Source organism: Dendropsophus ebraccatus, chromosome 2 (assembly GCF_027789765.1).
Source record: "Dendropsophus ebraccatus isolate aDenEbr1 chromosome 2, aDenEbr1.pat, whole genome shotgun sequence".
Classification (NCBI taxonomy): domain Eukaryota; kingdom Metazoa; phylum Chordata; class Amphibia; order Anura; family Hylidae; genus Dendropsophus; species Dendropsophus ebraccatus.
This window is the reverse complement of record NC_091455.1, coordinates 176,619,387-176,641,210: the sequence shown is the minus strand read 5'-3', so window position 1 is coordinate 176,641,210 and position 21,824 is coordinate 176,619,387. Positions and strand designations below refer to the sequence as shown.

General features: G+C 44.8%; 1 protein-coding gene across 4 annotated transcripts in view; it reads right to left on the bottom strand.

Moving 5' to 3' along the window:
- Nucleotides 1–20,975, bottom strand: part of HYCC1 (hyccin PI4KA lipid kinase complex subunit 1) — a 100,188-nt gene extending 79,213 nt beyond the window's left edge. For 3 of the 4 annotated variants that reach the window (XM_069958793.1, XM_069958796.1, XM_069958795.1), the window contains exon 1: nt 20,716–20,975. The gene's annotated coding sequence lies outside the window, so the exon portion shown is untranslated. The remainder of the gene's footprint in view (nt 1–20,715) is intronic. The other variant, XM_069958794.1, reaches the window with a different exon arrangement.
- Nucleotides 20,976–21,824: the final 849 nt, after the last annotated feature.

The following is a 21,824-nucleotide window of genomic DNA, read 5'->3' as shown; positions in this document are numbered from 1 at the left end:
CTATGGGGATTTGATACTGCACTGTGTCAGACTGGAAAGAATACATCACTTCCGGCAGAACATACAAATATATAAAGTACAAATCTGTTTAAGTTTCCGAAACCAGTCGATTTGAAGGGGGAAAAAAATTTTCCCGCCGGAGTACCCTTTTAAGGCCCATTTACTTTCTATCAAACACTCAACCAATAGTTCAAGCAATTAGAAAAAAAAATACAATTAAACAGTATACACATCTGTTGTGATGGAACCTGTCAGTATTTTTTTTCTATCATACAACCCCGCCTGTTATTACAACACAAAGCCTCGCATAAATATAATGCTACACATTTCGAGGGAAGATAGTGCGGCTGTCACTGCAAGGAGCGGATCAGGACGTCTCGCAGCAAAAAAATGCGCTGCAAGCTTTGCCGGCCAAGATTAGCAGAGAGACACAGGGAGCGTCGCATTAATTATTCTATTACTAATTTCTGATAATAGTAATGAGTCAGCGAGGCATACCGGTATGTATGAGAGGCTGCTCAAGATGTTCCATCCGCACTGTCTGTATCACTCGCTTACTTCATAAAAATGCTGAGGTGCAGTAGTGGTAAGTGGAAAATAATAATTTACATAATATATCAGAACATTTTTATTCACATAAGGTTTCATGTATAACCAATGAAGTCAGATCATTTGTATGCAGATCTACCTGCACCAGTGCATGGGGAAAGAGAATATTAAGCAGTAACATATTGGTGATATTTCTGCAGGTGCAATTCAGGAGGGGAAGTACAAAAAAAAAAAAACTTCCATTTTTTTTACACTATTGATAAAATGCATTTTTAGAAATTTACCTTCATCCTTAGCATTCCGTGTGCCATTAAAGGGGCTGTTGACCAAATTTTTTTTCTTTCAAATCAACTGGTGAGATTTTTTTAACAGAAGTAAATTACAAATCTCTGGCACTTTCTATCAAGTCTTCCAGTACTTATCAGCTGCTGCATGTCCTGCAGGAAGTGGTGGTATTCTCTCCAGTCTGACACAGTGCTTTCTGCTGCCACATCTTGTCCTTCACATGAACTGCCCAGAGCCGTAGCAAATCCTCATAGAAAACCTCTCCTGCTCTCCAGACTGGAAAGAACACATCACTTTCTGTAGCTGAAAGTACTGAAGGACTTGAATATTTTTAATAGAAGTAAATTACAAATCTCTGGCCCTCTCTGGCCCCAGTTCATTTGAAAGGAAATATCTTTTGGTGAACTACCCCTTAAGGCCAGATTCACATGCAACGTATTCGCAGCAGATTTCTCACTGAGAATTCCACAGTGGATCCCTTTTTTGTCAATTTCAATGAGAATCCCGTTAAGAGTATGTAAGTGACAGCCCCCTTAACCCCCCGCCGGAGCATACTTTACCCGCTCCACTCTCTGGCTTGCTTAGGGGGTTCCCGGCTTCCCGACATCCCGCTCAGCCAATCAAAGCAAAAGAAAGCCGGAGCGTGGAGCAGGTAAAGCATGCTCTGGCCGGCGGGGGTAATTCAGGCAGCCAATAGGCCCCTTATGTTCCAATGTGTTCCAAGACCAGCGTCATATCTGACTATCCGCAATTCATCCAAGCCAAATACTACTCCGATTTGTGCAATATTAAAGTTCCATGCATGTGCAGGAATTACAGCCATTATACCAAGGATGGGGGGGGGGGGGTCATGTAAAACCTCCACACTTTTTTAAGAGACAAAAAGGCAGATTTCTGCTATTTGGTACATCTGAGTGGGAATGCATCCAATGGGGTAAAAAATAATAATAATAATAACTTTAATGACTGATTGGCTGATACTGGGTTTGATAACAAGGCTTCACCTCTGTCCCGCTGATGGTAGCAGAGCTTTTCTATTTGATGAATGTGCTCTGAAGAGGAGAAGTGCATAGTGTGAGATTTCACAGTGGACCGTGACTGCATGATAAATGTAGCTTGTAGTAAAAGTGATGAGTGGTTAGAAATGATCATCCTCTTAAGTTCAGCTTCTCACACAATTGTTACCAGACCACCCCATGCCACCATGCTATTACTTTTTTTTAACGTGTAGATATATTAGTGTTGAGCGAGCATGCTCGGTCAAGCATAGTGCTCTATCAAGAAGCAGGCTGCTTGATCGACCTTGTGGTGCTCGGGTAAAGGTGGCCAATAGCTGACGGCCAAACGATTAGTTACATCTCCTGACTGAGTTTTACTGAGTCTTGCAGACACCTACTGCATTGAATTTTTGTATATTTTATTTAAATATATAATATAAAATATATAATAATAATAAAATATAATATAATAATATATAAATACATATATTAAAAAAAATAAAACTAAAAAATTGGTTAACCAGATACCCTACGCTCTACCAAACAGGGGGCACCTGTTAAATACTTAAGTCTCCCATTGATTTCAAAGGGGTTCGTTCGTAGAAAATGCTTCAGTAAGAGGCACTTGAGCATTTTAGTGCTCGCACAACACTACATAATTCAAATGATATTAAAACCATTTAAAAAAATTGATGGTTGATGGGTCAGGAATCAGGAATCTTCTACAACTTAAGTCGTTTTCTAATGCAGCAATAGAATGTGCATAGTAATACAGAAAGATACGAGACACTATTCAAGAACAGCCATGTAGCCATACTTAATCAATACTATATCAATAACACCAACAACAAAAACATTTTAATCATGTCTTTTTATTCCATCAAAAATAAGCAAATAAGGAAATAGAAGAAAAAAGGGAGGGGGGCATGTGTAGCTCAAACCACAATAGTGTCCCCCCCCCCATAAATGGGAACTGTCACAAAAAAAAAAAAATAAATTAACATGTCTAAAGTTTTGATTGTTCCGGATCTCAAGGGATATAAACCCACCAACCACTAGCTATGGACAGATTTGTGTGCCAAGCATATTCTTTGCCATATAGACATATACAACCAAGAATGACTTCAATAGAAAGTCTACGGGAGAGTCATCTGTTGCACGCACAGAGAGCAGGGAGAGAAGCACTCAGCCATGTGCTTCTCACCCCTATTCTAGTAACTGGTGGTGGTGGAGGGGACCTGATCTCCACCGATCTTAACATCTCAGAAGTTTTTTTTTTTTTTTTTTTGAAGTAACAAAATTCAAAGTTTATTTTCCCACATGAATTCTCACCAGAAAACATCTTAAATTATCGAATGAGACAAAAATACTTTAGAAAGTCACTGTAAAAAATAGAGCTACAAGAAAGGGTATTAGAAGCGCGAGACTATTTCGGATGACACATTGCCTAAATTGCACTCACTTCTTCATCAGGTCCACCCTTAATTAAATGCTTTTATAGTCATAAAAAAGCTCTTCAATAAAAATCAATAATAAATTATGGGGAAAGAAAAACAGAGAATGAATAAAACATTGTCACGAGAGAAAAAGGCATGCTTTCAGCTTCACGCTTTTATCTCCTTTATTAGTACAGGAGAGCTTTTGTATGAATATAAATGGCGTTTGTGTCCAATATGATGTAACCTGTAGTCAGAGTCTTTCCTGTTCTGAAGCAGTTTGTGTGTGGACCTGATAAATTACAGTGCCATTTCGGAACAAGGGATAGGGGGTGACAAACAGAACATTACAAAGTCAGAACACGTTACATGAATAAGGTAAATGGCAGACTGGTACATAGGGATGGAGGACCCTGCCCACGAGGGCTTACAATCTATAAGGTAAGGGGAGAGAGGCAGAAAGTGCAGCCAGTCACAGTGTGGTGCAAAATTACTGTAGGTTGTAGCCTAGTTTAAAGAGATGGGTTTTCAGGTTACTTTGGAGGGTCTTGATGCTGGATGAGAGGCAAATGTGTCGGGGTAGCAAGTTCCAGAGTATGGGGGAGGCTTAGGCAAAGTCTTGGATGCGATTGTGTGAGGTACGAACAAGGGGGGAGGGGGGGGGGCGCAGAAGGAGGTCACTGGAGGATTGGAGGTTATGTGAGGGAAAGGAGTGGGATATCAGGTCAGATGTACGGAGGGGACGGGTTGTGGATGGCCTTGTATGTCATGGTCAACAATTTAAAATGGATTTGTTGGGCAATGGGGAACCAGTGGAGGGATTGGCAGAGGCAAAGGCAAAGCGAGGGGAAAGGTGGATTAGTCAGGCAACAGAGTTAAGGATAGACTGGAGGGGAGCAAGGGAGATAGATGGAAGGCCAGAGAGGAGGATATTACCGTAAGCCAAACAGGAGATGATGAGAGCATGGACCAGCAGTTTTGTTGAGTCAGAGGTGAGAAAAGAGCAGATTCAGGAAATGTTTTTGTGGTAAAGGCGGCAGGAGGTGGTCAGATTTGAATGTGTGGTTTAAAAGAAATTGTAGAGTCAAAGGTGACCCCAAGGCAGCAGAGTTGGGGGACAGGGGACAGAGTAGCCATTGATTGTGATTGAGAGATTAGACGTCAGGGTGGAGCGAGATGGTGGAAAAGATGATAAGTTGTGTTTTGTCCATGTTGCATTTTAGAAAGTGGGAGGGAAGAAGGAAGATATGGCCGATAGACACTCTGGAATCCTGAATAACAGAGAGCTGACATCCGGACCAGAGAGGTAGATTTGAGTTTCATCAGCATAGAGGTGGTACCTGAAGCTGCAGGTTTCTATGATGTCTCCCAGGCCAAATGTATAGGGACACAAACAGTGAGGGGACGAGGAGAGGAGATGGTGTGGGAGACACTAAAAGTGCGGTAGGAGAGGCAATCCAGAAGAGGGCTGAGCCGGTGACACCAAGGGATGAAAGCGTTTGTAGGAGGAGGGAATGGTCAACTATGTCAAAGGTAGAAGATAGGTCATGGAGAAAGAGCACAGGGTACTGGTGTGAGGCTTTGGCGGTTAGCAGGTCAGGGATGGGGAACCTTCAGGTTAATGTGAACCCAAATGCTCAGCATTTGAATCCAACTGCCTGGAGAAGATGAATGCAGCCCTAGTGCTGCATATATTTTCTCCAGGCAACAGAATTCAAATGCAGAGCATTCAGATTCACGAAAACCCAAACTTATTTAAAAGGGGTTATCCAGCGCTACAAAAACATGGGCACTTTCTTTCAGAGACAACACGACTCTTGTCTCCAGTTCAGGTGCGGTTTGCAATTAAAGGGGTTGTCCTGCGAAAATCTTTTTCTTTCAAATCAACTGCCGTCAGAAAGTTATATAGATTTGTAAATTACTTCAATAAAAAAATCTCAAGTCTTTCCATAATTATTAGCTACTATCAGGGCCGATTCTGGGTCTCTGCCGCCCCCTCACTAGCACCCCCCCGCTGTAACCTAATCATCCGCGTCCGCACCCCAGTCTGACATAGTGCTCTTTGCTGACATCTCTGTCCGAGACAGGAACTGTCCAGGGCAGGAGAGGTTTTCTTTAGGGATTCCCATAGAAAACCTCTCCTTCTCTGGACAGTTCCTGTCTCGGACCGAGATGTCAGCAAAGAGCACTGTGTCAGACTGAAAATAAAACATTTCCTGCAGGACATATAGTAGCTAATTATGGAAAGACTTGAGATTTTTTTTATTAGAAGTAATTTACAAATCTTTATAACTTTCCGACAGCAGTTGATCTGAAAGAAAAAGATTTTCACTGGACAACCCCTTTAAGCTCCATTCACTTCAATAGAACTGAGCAGCAAATTCCTGACCAAGCTGGAGACAAAAGTGGGGCTGTCTCTGGAAGAAAGTAAGAGAAACCGCGTCTGAGCAGATGATGACGCGGCAGAGGGGGGCCGGCATGAGGGACGGCTCGAGCGGTCCGTCCGGCCTCCCGAAGATAACATCATTGTCCCAAGATGGCGGACAGGGGTCAACACGAATCAGGTGAGTATGATGCATCACACTTCCGGGTCTAGCGTGGGGGGGGGCACGGGAAGGGGGACATTCACTAACATAACATACATTACAAAGTTGTATTATTTAGTGAATAATTTTGAAACGCTGCACTACCCCTTTAATAAGGTGGTTATGGTGGTATCCTTACAGGAGCCACCCCTCGGCTGGGTCCTTCCCGGAGGGATATCTGGCTAGTCCTGTGCTTTGAGACTCTTTGATGAGGCTCCACGGGCTCTTCTTTTGCATATTTTGGAAGAAAGTGGCCATGTTTTTGTAGCGCTGGATAACCCCTTTAAGTTTGCTCTACTGGACACCCAAAGCTAGCCTGTAACTTCCCCTGTGTGTTGCATTTTCATTTGTGGTTGTGTCCAGCAACCTGCTAAATACTATAGCTTTTGCTACATGTGATCTGGCCTTATTACCCCATCAAAAGAATGGACAAGGTATAGGACATGTAGTTACAAGGTCTGTAATCTACATGCATTTGGCGTCTCAATTAACAAGGGTAAGAGGGTTACTGAAAAAAAGAGTGTGGCTTGCTTACAAACCCTTGCGGCAGATTTTTTTTATATATATATATTATATTATATATACACGCACACACACACATACACTTGTGCAGACACCCATACTACCTGAGCATCTGTCAGGCAAAGGCTTAACTATTACATGGATGAGCAGTGCCATACAGCAAGCCATAATGTATATAAATCCATAATATGCTCTAATACCACAATCCCCATTCTAATTTATGTATTTGACCTACTTGAGTGTAAAATGCATAGAAAATTTGCATCAGAAAAAACCTATACTTGCAGAAGACGTAACATCAAATGGCTGTGTAGAGATCAGATCACATTTTCAAACAATCCATAATTCCATCACTTCTAAATCCAGTATTCTTAACAAAAGTAACGTATTGATTGAATGTTATTTTACCACAATATTGTACCTTGTGTGTGTGGGGGGGGGGGGGGGGGGGGGTTTAAATATTCCATAGCCTTTAATGGTCCATGAGTTCCCTTTCCAGCTATTACTCTTATTATTGTAAACTAGGGATGCACGATGCACCGAAAAATCAATACTACTATCGATTTTCGGGGTAAAAAAAACGGTTCGATACCAGGATTTCCTGGTATCGATACTTTATGTTAAACTCAGTGGCGTAGCTATAGGGGTCGCAGGGGTCGCCATGGCGACCGGTCCCCTACGCTAGGGGGGCCCGCACGGCCCCCCCTTGCCACTTCTGGACCTCTTGTAAATTCAGTGAGCTTCCGGGACGCCGGCCCCAGCCGGAAGCTCACTGATGCAGGACTGCGGCGCCCGGACTTCTCCTCGCTCCTCCTCGGCAGCTGACATGTGACGTCATCACGTCACATGTCAGCTGCGTACAGTAGAGAGGAGAAGTCCGGGCGCCGCGGTCCTGCATCAGTGAGCTTCCGGCTGGGGCCGGCGTCCCGGAAGCTCACTGAACTTAAAAGAGAAGCTGCCAGGCCTGAGGGAGATCAAGGATCCAGGTGAGGTGAGTTTATTTATTTATTTTCATTTTTTACATAAATGTTGTAATGTGGGGGGCTGCACAAGGGGTCTATACAGGGGGGGGGGGGGGGCTGCACAAGGGGTTTTTACTATGAGGGGTGGCTGCACAGGGGGTCTATACTATGAGGGGGGGCTGTACAGGGTGTCTATACTATGAGCGGGGGCTGCACAAGGGGTCTATACAATGGGGGGCGGCTGCACAGGGGGTCTATACTATGAGGGGGGCTGCACAGGGGGTCTATACTATGAGGGGGGCTGCACAGGGGGTCTATACTATGAGGGGGGCTACAAAGGGGGTCTATACTATGAGGGGGTTACACAGGGGGTCTGTACTGTGGGGGATCTACACAGGGGGTCTATACTGTGGGGGGCTACACAGAGGGTCTATACTGTGGGGGGCTACACAGGGGGTCTATACTGTGGGAGGGGGCTACATAGGGGGTCTATATCTACATTATCTGTACTCAGAGATATCACTGTGTTATCTGTTGTGTTACATAGGACTGCAGGTGACATCTACATTATTTGTACTCAGAGAAATCACTGTTATCTGTGGTGTTACATAGGACTGCAGGTGACTACTACATTATCTGTACTCAGAGGGATATCACTGTGCTATCTGTGGTGTTACATAGGACTGCAGGTGACATCTACTAGATTATCTATACTCAGAGATATCACTGTGTTATCTGTGCTGTTACATAGGACTGCAGGTGACTACTACATTATCTGTACTCAGAGGGATATCACTGTGTTATCTGTGCTGTTACATAGGACTGCAGGTGACATCTACTACATTATCTGTACTCAGAGATATCACTGCAGGTGACTACTACATTATCTGTACTCAGAGGGATATCACTGTGTTATCTGTGCTGTTACATAGGACTGCAGGTGACATCTACTACATTATCTGTACTCAGAGATATCACTGTGTTATCTGTGCTGTTACATAGGACTGCAGGACACATCTACTACATTATCTGTACTCAGAGGGATATCACTGTTATCTGTGCTGTTACATAGGACTGCAGGTGACATCTACTACATTATCTGTACTCAGAGATATCACTGTGTTATCTGTGCTGTTACATAGGACTGCAGGACACATCTACTACATTATCTGTACTCAGAGGGATATCACTGTTATCTGTGCTGTTACATAGGACTGCAGGTGACATCAGGTGACTTATCCAGGTTGCAGAAGTTCAAACTTCATCGGGCCCATCAGCCTTTAGCTACGCCCCTACAAAAACTACAAAATAGCGTAGTTTAACATATAGTGCCGAGAACATGACAGGCGGCTACCTGAGCGCCTGTCATGTTCTCTCTGTGCCACCCCTGCGAACACAGACCCGGGACCCTGCGCGCTCACTCGGGCCCAGATCATCCACCTACCATGCAGCTGCCGCCGGGAAATTTTAGGTCGCCGCTCCTGCCTCTGACATCGCCAGCCCCGGGACACGTGTGTGTCACTGTGGGTCCTATGGGCTAAGATGAGGACCTCCCCCCCCCTCCACAGGCACCGAGCATGAGACACAGCTGGGCCGGTGAGTGTCTGACAAGGGCAGAGGGGCAGCACAGGGTCGGTGGCAGGAGAGGGAGGAGAGCGGCTGAGAGCTGCACGGTCCGGGAGAGGAGAGCGGCTGAGAGCTGCACGGTCCGGGAGAGGAGAGCGGCTGAGAGCTGCACGGTCCGGGAGAGGAGAACGCAGGAGAAGGCTGGAGGTGGGGGAGGCGAGGAGGAGATCTGACAGGAGGTAGCTGTGAGGCCTGGCCGTCAGGACATCCCCGGGGCCGGCATCAGCAATGTGGGGGGTGAACAAAAGGTCGGCCTGGCTGCGACTGTGAAGGGAAGTGGGAGGGGGGCGGTAGCCTGCACATTACTCTGCCGCCCGAATCCAGCTGGAATAGTGCAATTACAACCCCCATCATCCCCCCTGATAGCTGAAGTGTGTTACATGACTACAGTTCCCATCATCCCCCTGATAGCTGAAGTGTGTGTTACATGACAACAACCCCCATCATCCGTGATAGCTGAAGTGTGTGTTACATGACTACAACCCCCACCATCGCCCTGATAGCTGAAGTGTGTGTTACATGACAACAACCCCCATCATCCCTGATAGCTGAAGTGTGTGTTACATGACTACAACCCCCACCATCGCCCTGATAGCTGAAGTGTGTTACATGACTACAGTTCCCATCATCCCCCTGATAGCTGAAGTGTATTACATAACTACAGTTCCCATCATCCCCCCTGATAGCTGAAGTGTGTGTTACATGACTACAGTTCCCATCATCCCCCTGATAGCTGAAGTGTATCACATGACTACAGTTCCCATCATCCCCCCTGATAGCTGAAGTGTTATTGTGCATATTATAAGATTATCACCTTCCTGATGACGCACAGTAAATGGTGCAAGCGGAGAAACCACCAAATTCAGTACCACATAAAAACGTGGTACTAAATAAAACTACAGATTGCCCCATAGCCATGTTAAGAATCAGAATATGGCTATTTTTTAAGAACATTTATTTAAAAAAAATGGAAACTTTATTTATAAAGTAATATGGTTCGTACAGACCTGACAGTCGGGGGGGGATCTCTACTCTTGTGTTTTTTAAAAAAATATATAATTTAATAAGTATCGAATTGGCATCGAGCATTGAAAAAAAAAAAAGTTGGTATTGGTATCGAACTCAAAATTCTGGTATCGTGACATCACTATTGTAAACCATATTATAATGTTATAGATGTATGGCTACAATCATTTACAGGGAAATCATAATGATACATGATGCCGGGAGGTCTGTAGCGCATCTTCCGTGCAAGGACTTTAATCACGGAACATGTGAATGCTCTCTGATACTGTGTACACGTGAAATAGAGTGATCATGTTGCCCACACTTAATATAGGACCTTGTTCCTTTATATGTGACCCTGTATATTATTGTGGAGTTTGGACATTTATGCTGTATATTGGTTTATTTCAGACTGGCATCGCTGGTTCTTGTGGTATCTCTTTTTACATCTGGTGTATTTTAATGACATTAATAAAGATTAATACTTTTTTTTGGTGTCTACCGAGTTGCTATAGAAGCTTTTAAACGTCTTGTCACCAGACACACCCAAGCCTGGCTGGGCTGCTATCAAGAAGTGACAGAGTACAGTATGTTATTTACTAAATTAGTTTATATTACACATCTTTTACGGTAACCGGACTTCCCAGAAAGCTCTGTGCAAACATGGAGTTTGTAAAGAGATTTTAATGTAAAGTCCCTAAACATTTTATACTCATGGTGGCCAAATCCACCAATCACAGCGGGTTCGGCAGTCAGTATAATGCTGGGTTCACACTATGTATATTTAAGGCAGTATTTGGTCCTCATGTCAGGTCCTCATAGCAACCAAAACCAGGAGTGGATTAAAAACACAGAAAGGATCTGTTCACACAATGTTGAAATTGAGTGGATGGCCGCCATATAACGGTAAATAACTTCCATTATTTCAATATAACAGCCGTTGTTTTAAAATAACAGCAAATATTTGCAATTAAATGACGGCCATCCACTCAATTACAACATTATGTGAACAGAGCCTTTCTGTGTTTTTAATCCACTCCTGGTTTTGGTTGCTATACAGCCTCAAACATACAGCCTCAAATATACGTAGTGTGAACCCAGCCTAAAAGTGTATAGGGGTCTCCTGAGACTACACCAACAAATGTCAGAGGTCAGACATAATGGAAAACCACTGCCGACCTCCTTGTTCTCGTAGACATGCCAAACTTACGTGTATAGGGAGGACAGGAGAGATAAGTGAACAATTGTTCAGCTGACAGTAATTGGAGGTGTACGGCCACGTTTAGGAGTAGCAAAGCATTTTAAATTTGTGCTAACCATTTTACACCACACTAGAGATGAGCGAACCTCGACAATGCTAGAGTCCACCCGAGCCCGGTCGTTCGGCATTTGATTAGCGGGGGCTACTGAACTTGGATAAAGCTCTAAGGTTGTCTGGAAACATGGATACAGCCAATGACTATATCCATGGTTTCCACATAGCCTTAGGGCTTTATTCAACTTCAGCAGCCACTGCTAATCCGAACGATCCGGTTTGGATGGACTCAATTTTATGCTTAGGCAGATTCCGCCGTCTGCCCCACAAATTGGCATTTGGGCAGATGGCGGAATTCGCCTGAGCATAGAATGGTGCCTATGCAATGGGGGGGGGGGGGAGATTCAAGTGGGAGCAAGCGTCGGAATCCACAGAATTCCATAGTATGAACGCACCCTAAGGCAGGGGTCGAGAACCTTGGCTCTTCAGCTGTTGCGAAACTCCCATGATGCATGGACAGCCAAATCAGGCAGGATGGGAGTTGTAGTTTTGCAACAGCTGGAGAGCTAAGGTTCCCTACCCCTGCTCTAAGGCCTCATTCACGCATTCAGTGTTTTTCCCCGTCGACATAAAGGTCCGCTATGTTTACTCCATGATCCGTGCAATTTAGTCTGTAACTGCATCATGGTGCATCCGTATCCACATGTGCATAAAAGGGGAGATTTATGAAAAGGTGTAAACTGCCCACAGCAACCAATCACAGCTCAGTTTTTACCTCTGTTAAAATATAAAAGCTGAGCTGTGATTGGTTGCTGTGGGCAGTTTACACCAGGTGTATATTTACACCCTTTCATAAATCTTCCCAAAAATGTTGAAGAAAAAAAAATTTTTTTTTACTAGTTTGCTTTGATGTAATTGCGTTTTTTCACAGACATCCATGAAAAACACAGCAAATAGAAGTCTATGGGATCCAATTCATGTTGTGATCACATCCGAGTTATGACATGTCCTATTTTTTTCCCTGTACTGATCTCAGCGCGGATAGACTCATAGGATTCAATGGCCTCTACAATTCTCTATGGTATCGGATCTGCGATCACAGACAATTTCACAGAACGTGTGAATGCAGCCTTAGGGTGGTATCACACGGAACGATTATCGTTCGAAAAATTGTTCGGATTTGAACGATAATCATTTCGTGTAATAGCAGGCAACGATTAAACGACCAACGAGAAATCGTTGATCGTTTAATAGGATCCGGACCTATTTTTATCGTTTGATCGTTCGCACATCGTTTGGTGGAATAAAAATTCACAGCTGAAACGTACGCAATAGCGACGACTAAACGACCGCAAGAACGATCATAAATAACGATCATCGTTTCGTGTACTCGGGTGAACGATTTCGGGTCGTTTGCCTTAGCGGTCGTTTAAGATCGTTTATCGTTAATTGTTAGTCGTCGGAAAATTGCTTGGTGTAATAATACCCTTACGGCCCTATTACACGGAACGATAATTGCCCGAATTTGCCCGATTCGGACGATTATCGCTCCGTGTAATAAATGCAACGATCAGCCGATGACAATGATCATCGGCTGATCGTTGATATAGGTTAGAACCTATTTTTGTCGGGCGCCGACCGCCCACCGCTGCGTGTAATAGCGGTGCACGGGCGGCGACTAACGATATACATTACCCATCCACGTTCCAGGGCTGCTCCTGCCGTCCGCTTCTCTCGGTGTCCCGCGCGCTCTAACTTCACATCGGACTGTCAGCTGATAGGCCGCTCAGCCAATCACAGGCCGCGGCGGTCCCGGCCTGTGATTGGCTGAGCGGCCTATCAGCTGACAGGCCGATGTGAAGCTAGAGCGCGCGCGGGACACCGGGAGAAGCGGACGGCAGGAGCAGCCCTGGAACGTGGATGGGTAATGTATGCCAGTTTAGCAAGGGCTGCAAGGACATCGGTAATGATGTCCTTGCAGCTCTTGCTAAACGATTATCGGGCTGTGTAATAGGTTCAGTAAACGAGCGACGATCTAGCAGATTGGCGCTCGTTTACAGGTATTATCAGGCCCTCCTCGGCCTGTGTAATACCACCCTTAGGCCGGGATCACACCGTTTATGCAAAACGACTCCAAAAATAACTTTAACGAACACCCAACTATTTTCATTGGGAATAGTTGTCAACTGTAGGATATGTTTTTTAAACAAGCATTCAAGTACGCTGGGATATCTGCCATGTCACATATATTTCAACCATTATGTTTGTGAAAATTCAAGGCATTCATAGGGTCAATTGAAGGAGGCCAACCTCTGACCTTAAAAATCCTTAGAATTCCTATCACAAGTGGCAAGCTCTACTTTTCACTTCAGGTAAAACGGCTAAAAAAAAAAAAAAAAAAAAAAAGGTATGGCACCAATGTGTGGCCTCAAACCACATAATATAAAACCTATGATATGGCAGCACCCATACTGTAGCTCTACTCATACTCAGAGTCTCAGAAACACAAATCTCATGACGCAAAAATAAAGTGGTCAGTAAGGAAATGGATTAATTCCTGGAGTGCTCCTTTAAATGGAAGCTGTCATTACTTTTATTCTCCCTTAGGGTACGTTCACACATACCGGATCTGCAGCGGATTTCTAGCTGCGTATTCGAGACCCGCCACTGATCCCTGCCCAGTAAACTGTATTGGCAGACAAAATCCCGCTACAAGTTTGTCCACAGCCTGCCCTGTTAACCCCCGGAGCCTATATTTTACCTGGTCCTCGCTCCAGCTTGCTTCGGGGTCCCAGTGTCTTCACGTCCCACTTAGTCAGTGCGCTGCATTGGGGCAGTGCACTGATTGGCCAAGCGAGACATGTCTGGAACCCCCGAAGCAAGCCGGAGCGGGGTCCAGGTGAAGTGTAGCCTACGGCAGGTTAACGGGGCGGGCTGCGGACAAACTTTCAGCTGGATGTGCATCCTGCTGCGAGTTTGTCTGCCCATAGAGTTTACTGGGCAGGGATCCGCAGCGGGTCTTGTAGCGAGAAATCCGCTGCGGATCTGGTACATGTGTACGTACCCTTAAAGTCCCCATACACAGACAGATTTATCTGCCAGATTTTTTTAAGCCAAATCCAGAGACAGACTAAACAGGGAACAGGTCATAAAGGAAGACTGAGATTTATCCTCTTTTCAAATCCATTCTGACTTTGGCTTCAAATTACATGGAATTACATGGAACGATTATCGGTCGAAAAATTGTTAAATCGTTCGGATTTGAACGATAATCATTTAGTGTAATAGGAGACAACGATTAAACGACCAACGTACCCACGCGCCTCGACTGTCAGTCTAGGGTGTATGGGGGGTGTCCCAACCGTCCACCAATGAGGTCGGTGTAAATGTGGTCGGATGTGATGGGGTACTTTTCTGTGCATGGGGTGGACAGGGGCCAGGTGTATGGCCACCTTTAACCAAGTGTTGTCAGGGTGGTACCTGGTTGTCTTGCCCAGCAAGATAGATAGGTGGATAGATCTCCCGATATCCAAACAGGAGAGATCCATCAATGAAGGCTGGTGGGGTGAGAAGAAGCCACTAGGATCCTCCCCAATAACTCATGGTTTGGGCAGCATAAAAAGTGATGACAGGTTAAATTTTAAATTTGTACACCACCAAAAAGTAAATGTAGGTAATACAAAAATGAAAAAAAAAAAAAGGCAAAAAATATTCACTGTACCATGAAATAAAATTGCTTTTTAAAGCTCAAACCGCTTTACGAATTGCAGGCAAATGAAAGCGAAAGATTAGGATATTTAATCACATTTGTGAACTTCACACTGATGTTTCCTGAAGCCTACAGCGGAGTCTCCTTGGAGACATACATTAATGTTAAACCTTACTAAAGATATTGTGCACGTGTCGGATTGGCTGTAATAACGTTATTCAGGAACTGCAGCTATACTAGAAATCAGGGGCAGACGGAGCCGGTTACCAATCATATCACTCATTGCCTTTTAGCAGCATTTATCTTTTTCTAAAGTAGGACCTGCGCAAGTAATAAGGTTGGGGGGTCCGGATCCTGACACCCTCTAGAACAGGAGTGTCAAACTCAGGCCCTCCAGCTGTTACAAAACTGCAATTCCCATCATGCCTAGACAGCCAAAGCTTTAGCTTTGGCTGTCTAGGCATGATGGGAATTGTAGTTTTGCAACAGCTGGAAGGCCTGAGTTTAACCCTTAGAGGACCGGACCAATTTCATTTTCTGCGTTTTCGTTTTTTCCTCCTTGTGCTTAAAAGGCCATAACAGTTGCATTTTTTCAGAGACCCACATGAGCCCTTATTTTTTGCGCCACTAATTGTACTTCGCAATGACAGGCTGAATTTTTTGCATAAAGTACACTGCAAAACCAAACCTTTTATTTGGAGGGGTTTTGTTTTTACGCCGCTCGCCCTGGGGTAAAACTGTCTTGCTATATATGTTCCTCAAGTTGTTACGATTACAACAATATATAACATGTATAACTTTTATATTATGTGATTGCTTGTAAAAAATTCAAACCATTCTTAAAGTGTCACTGTCGTGAAATTTTTTTTTGCAGAAATCAATAGTCCATGCGATTTTAAGAAACTTTGTAATTGGGTTTATTATGCGAAAAATGCATTTTTATCATTAAAAAGCAGTTTGAAGCTCTCCCCCCTGTCTTCATTGTTCTCCTATGGAGAGAGCTAAAGAAAAGACCAAAACAGGACAACAAAGAGTTAATCTACAAATCCCTCACCTGATATCTCTTGGGACCATCACCAGTGACCTGTCTGAGCTCGGATTACAGCTGTCACCCAGCTCCATGCCTGTAATCCTCTGTTATCTGCTTTCTGCTGCCGGCTAACTCCCTCCTTCCTCCTCCCCCCTCCCCTCTCCCTAGAACAGACAGGGTACGTCTTCTGCAACAAGTCACAATTTTCAGATTTTTTGGAGTGGATGAAAAAGAGGAAGGAGGGGGGGACCTGGGAAAAGGCTTTTTACATGCAGATAATGGCAGATTTGGCTAATAAACCCAATTACAAAGTTTCTTAAAATCGCCTGGACTATTGATTTCTGCAAAAAAAAAAAAATACGACAGTGACTCTTTAAATATATGTTCCTTAAAATCGCTATATTCCCAGGCTTATAACGCTTTTATCCTTTGGTCAATGGGGCTGTGTCAGGTGTCATTGTTTGCGCCATTAGGTGTTCTTTCTATTGGTACCATGATACGACTTTTTGATCGTTTTTTATTACAATTTTCTGGATTTGATGCGACCAAAAATGCCCAATTTTGCACTTTGGGATTTTTTGCGCTTACGCCATTTACCGTGCGAGATCAGGAATGTGATAAATTATAAGTTTGGGTGATAACACACGCGGCGATAGCAAACATGTTTATTTATTTATAACATGGGGGAAGGGGGGTGATTCAAACTTTTATTAGTAGAGGGTTTATTTTTTTTTTACACTTATACCAGAAGCCCCCCTGGGGGACTTCTAGTATAAGCACACTGATCTCTCATTGAGATCTATGCTGTGTTGAGTGCCGAGCCGGGATCAGCGCCATTACGGCGCAGACCCTGCCCCGAGCCGGATGTGTGGATCGCTCCTCCGGGACGATTTACCCCACTAGACACCAGGGATGGCTGCAGTAAGTAATCGGATGCAGCTGTCAAAGTTGACAGCGGCATTCGATTACTTACTGCAGCCCATCCCTTATTTAGCGGGCACGGCGATTGGACAGTGCCTGCTAATAGTCGCGGTCCCTGGCTACGAGCGGCATCCGGGACCGCCGCGCGGCACCGCTCTGAACATCCCTAGGCGGCCCAGGACGTACAGATACGCCCAGGGTCGCCTAGGGATTAAAACCCCTGCAAAAAGCAATGGGGGAGGATTTATCAAACTGGTGTAAAGTAGAATTGTCTTAGTTGCCCCCAGCAACCAATCAGATTCCACTTTTCATTCCTCACAGATTTTTTTGAAAAATGAAAGGTGGAATCTGATTGGTTGCTAGGGGCGACTAAGACAATTCTACTTTACCCCAGTTTGATAAATCTCCCCCAATGAGTTTTGTCAGACAGCGCTATCCTTGTATCACATAGCCAGCCAGACTCTGCTATAACAGCCAGGATACATTGTATAAAAAAGGGGTTCCCTCCATAGGACACCCCTATAAGAAAGGGGTGCTGTGGCCCCATTCTAGCAATGCCTGTATGATCAGTAAATTCCTATATATTCAGCCTCATGTACATTAGGCACAAGCTGTCTATACCGTGAAATGACTGAACACATGGCCAAAACAGAATTGGAACTATTAATTCCTTGGTGGATTGAGCCATTGGCTTCTGCTATTTACCACGTGTAACCTGAGCTCTTGCACAATGCCCGGATTCAGATGGTACACAATGAAGCAGCTCACATCTTCTGCACATCTGTGTGGGTGGAACCAGGACGACTCTGCTAAACCAGTTCCATTGCTATTGCTTATTTGTGACTAATCATCTGCGGACAGGATCCGCAGAATCCGATGGGCTATAAGTGACAAATACCAATAGGATATAGGGTCGGCTGCTGCGGCTACAAATCTTATTGTCATCAATTTAGTTTCCAAGCCCACAAATGACTGGGAAATGAACCCGGCATCCCCAAGAGGCTCCTCCGAGACCAGAGACTTCAGAAGTCAATAAAGGACTATCAGGACACATGCGGCTCGGCCTCCTGGCTACTCCATAGTTGTGTTAAGAAATTAATTTGAGTTATAAAGTCGGACGCCCGGCCAGAGCCTTCCCCCACCTCTTTTTCCACCAAGTCTTGGCCTCCATTCAAAGAGCAAAATTGTACTTTGTAATGGCTGCTAGGTACAGCCTGATCGGATATACAGCTATTGACTGCAATCCTGGCTTTATTAACTCCTTCTTTACAAAAAGGTTAATAATTAGATTGTCAATTAGTTTTCCCAATCAATATTAATAGGGAAAATCGATTATTGTTTGATTTTTAACGATAACGAACGCATTTGATCAATAATCGGCCCGTGTAAACACAGCAAGCAATCAAGCGACGAGCAAATAAACGTTCATCCTGATCTTTCAACAGGTTCTCAAATAATCGTTGGTCGTTCACCGAAAATGCGCAGTTCGCTTCGTGTAAACAGTCTTTCAACGATTCAACCTGTGTGTGTGAAAAAGGCTTAAAGTGACTGTACCACCAGGCCCAGGCTGAAGCACTGGAGGCGGCCGACCCCCCCTTAGTGGGAAGAAACCCCAGCCCCTCCATGATGTGACTCCATTAGAATCAATGGAACCCTATCATAGAGGGGCTAGGGTTTCCTCCCACTAAGGGTGGGACGGCCCGCCTCCAGTGCTTCAGCCTGGGCCTGGTGGTGCAGTCACTTTAAGTGATCTTAAAACGATCGCAATAACGATTCTTTAAATGATATATCGTTCCGTCTAAACGCTGATGGTTATAAAAAACACAGTTGCTTCGAAATCGTTAATCGTTCGATTGGGCAAATCATCGCTCCGTGTAAAAGGACCATTAGCGCCCTATTACACCAACATTATCTGACAGATTTTTTAAAGCCAAAGCCAGGAATGGACTAGAAACAGAGAACAGGTCAAAGTAAAGACTGAGATTTCTCTTCTCTTCAAATCCATTCCTGGCTTTTGCTTAAAAAAAAAACAGTCAGATAATCTGTTGGTGTAATAGGACCCTTAGGGTGCCTTTACACACAGATATCTGACAGATTTTTGCAGCCAAAGCTAGGAACAGACTATAAACAGAGGACAGGTCATAAAGGAAAGACTGAGATTTCTCAAATACCAAATCCATTCCATTTGGCTTCAACAATCTGTCAGATAAATCTCTATGTAAACACATCCTAACATATACCACTACAGCTCTTACGGGTTTCTTGTCCTTGCAAGAGGGTCTCCTATCTATCACACCGAGGCTACTGCACATGGTTCCAATATCACAAAGATAACATGACTTCTATATGGCTGACATCAGTGTCCCCCAACCTGTGGCAAAACTACAACTCCCATCATGCCCTGGTCTAGGGAAAACATAGCATACTCTCTACTGCGTTACAGCTCGGAGCAATACAGTGTTGTCTGTAAGATTGTGGATTGCTGCTGTAAAGAAAACCTGCTTTGCTGAAAAGTCAGTCCAATCTGAAGGCGCCATGTTTTAGAGCAATGCCAGCTGATAAGACTGTCTTATACGTTAATAGCAATAGACACGGTAGATTAAGTTATTAATAGTTAACACAAAATTCTGCTCATTCTGGATTTAGGAGTCCAGTGGGCGGTCCTACTATGTGCCAAGTAGGACCACCCACTTGGCTCCTAAACCTAGAACAAGCAGAGGTTTAGATAAATAAACAACTACTTATATTGGCTCCATTCCCACAAATACATGTATCAATATTCTCGGCTTCTCCCCAGTCTATGAAGCTTTCTGCGGCCAAAATGCTGTCAATGACATTTGTTTTGTCAACGCGGATATAAAAACTCAGGGGTAGGGAACCTTGGCTCTCCAGCTGTTGCAAAACTACAACTCCCATCATGCCTGGACAGCTAAAGCTAAAGCTTTGGCTGTCCAGGCATGATGGGAGTTGTAGTTTAGCAACAGCTGGAGAGCCAAGGTTCCCTACCCTGGTAAAAAATGGATCAAAATAAAATATATATTATACACACACAGGAGATATATGGACAGCGTGGTCTAGAACAAGAGGAGCGGAGAATAATATATATATAATATATATTTATATACACATATACATACATACATACATACATACATTCTCCGCTCCTCCTGTTCTAGACCACGCTGTCCACAGGAAGGATTACATTCTCTATGTGACAGGTTCCCTTTAAAAATTAATCAGTGCTGTTACAAAAAGTTAGGTGTAGCCCCAGCTTGTGGCTCCATTCACACTAGTGCCATGTGTCATCCATCAGAATGTGTTCTCTCCCTGGATGAGGGTTCCCACCTTTTCCCTGGATACAGTACAGAAGGCTACATCATATACTGGCTGGTATAATGCAACATGAACACTTGCTAATCAGGGAGTGTTCACACATGGTGGAAAGGCTGCAGATTTTGATGCTGTGGCATTATATCAGTGTCATTGAATGATTCAAATCCGCATCAAATCCGCAACAAGTCCTTAGTCCAATGAGCATAAAAACAGCAGAACAATAGGACGATGCGGCTGCGGATTCCAGGACATCACTGACACTACACACATTGCTGCCGCTCATGCACAACTTCTTTAATAGACAGACAAACCGCACGCTCCCCGTACACACCAGCACGGATCCGCAGCGTCCTCCGATCCCCCAGCAGCCGGCATCCTTAGCACAGGCAGCAGACAAAGCCTGGCCGGGATGCCGGAGCGAGCCGGGGGATGGCTGGAGCTGGGTGGGATCGTCCATAGGAAACTCCATGTATCTGCCAGTACAGAGCCAAGTACTCACGGTGCGATCCCAGCCGAGCGGCTCCCTCACTGGACAGGCCGGTCCGGATTTGCACAACAAACTTTGCAGACATTTGAAGGGAAGTGTCCCCTCCCCGATAAGTGCTCTCACCCCAAGAAGTGCTCTCACTGACAAGAAGAAACCATGGGAGGCTGAAGAAGAGGGGGGATCCGCTGCGAGGAGGAGGATGAAAAGCGCACCGGGCTGCAGCCAAAGACACTGCTGCCTCCCGCACCCAAGCTGCTGTCTCCCCTCCTGTCTCGGAGCTGTCAATCAAGGAGCACCACGTGACTCTGGGCACTTACCAAACCACGAGTTCCGATGAGCGAGTTGGGCAATGCGGTGACGTCACGCAGACACGCCCCCAAGCTGTGAAGACGCTGTGAGTGTGTGTAGTGTTCTGGGCTCCGTCTCTTCATTGTTACAGCGGTAAGAAGCGCACCGTCTGTACTGTCACCCAAGGTGGAGGCGGTTTTGTAATGACAGTCCCCGTATAGTCTTCAATATGGTTCGCACTGGTATCAAGAAGCACCTGACTACCCTGCTAATATGCATATATGGTTTATTCCCTGACTATAAGCAGCACATGAGCCACATAAAGCAGTGCTGCAGAACTACAACTCCCATCATGCCCTGACAGCTGTAGGGGGTGTAACTGTGCATCAGCCAGTGAGCTACAATGTTGTAGAACACTATTATAAGGTATATACAATAGAAGCTGATGTTGTGACCAATGGCTTAAAGGAATTGTCTTCATGTGCACTATTACAGAAGGGGGGGGGGGGGGTGAGTCCAGGACACCAGTGCTGCAGGGCGACACTAACCACAGAGCTGTAGTGCTGCCCACTTTCCCTGTCTCAGTGGTGCAGTTGTAGCTGTCATGTCCTGGGCAGGGTGCATGACTACTCCAGAAGAACAACTACAAATGGCAGCTGGGGGCTCACATTCAGATGCTGCACTGGGGTCCAGGAGCTTTAAAGTGGTTATTCAGCATTAGAAAAACACGTCCGCTTCCTTCCAAAGACAACACCACTTGTGTCTTCAGTTCAGGTGTGGTTTGCAATTGAGTCCATTCACTTTAATGGGACTAATGGTGCTTTTAGACGGAG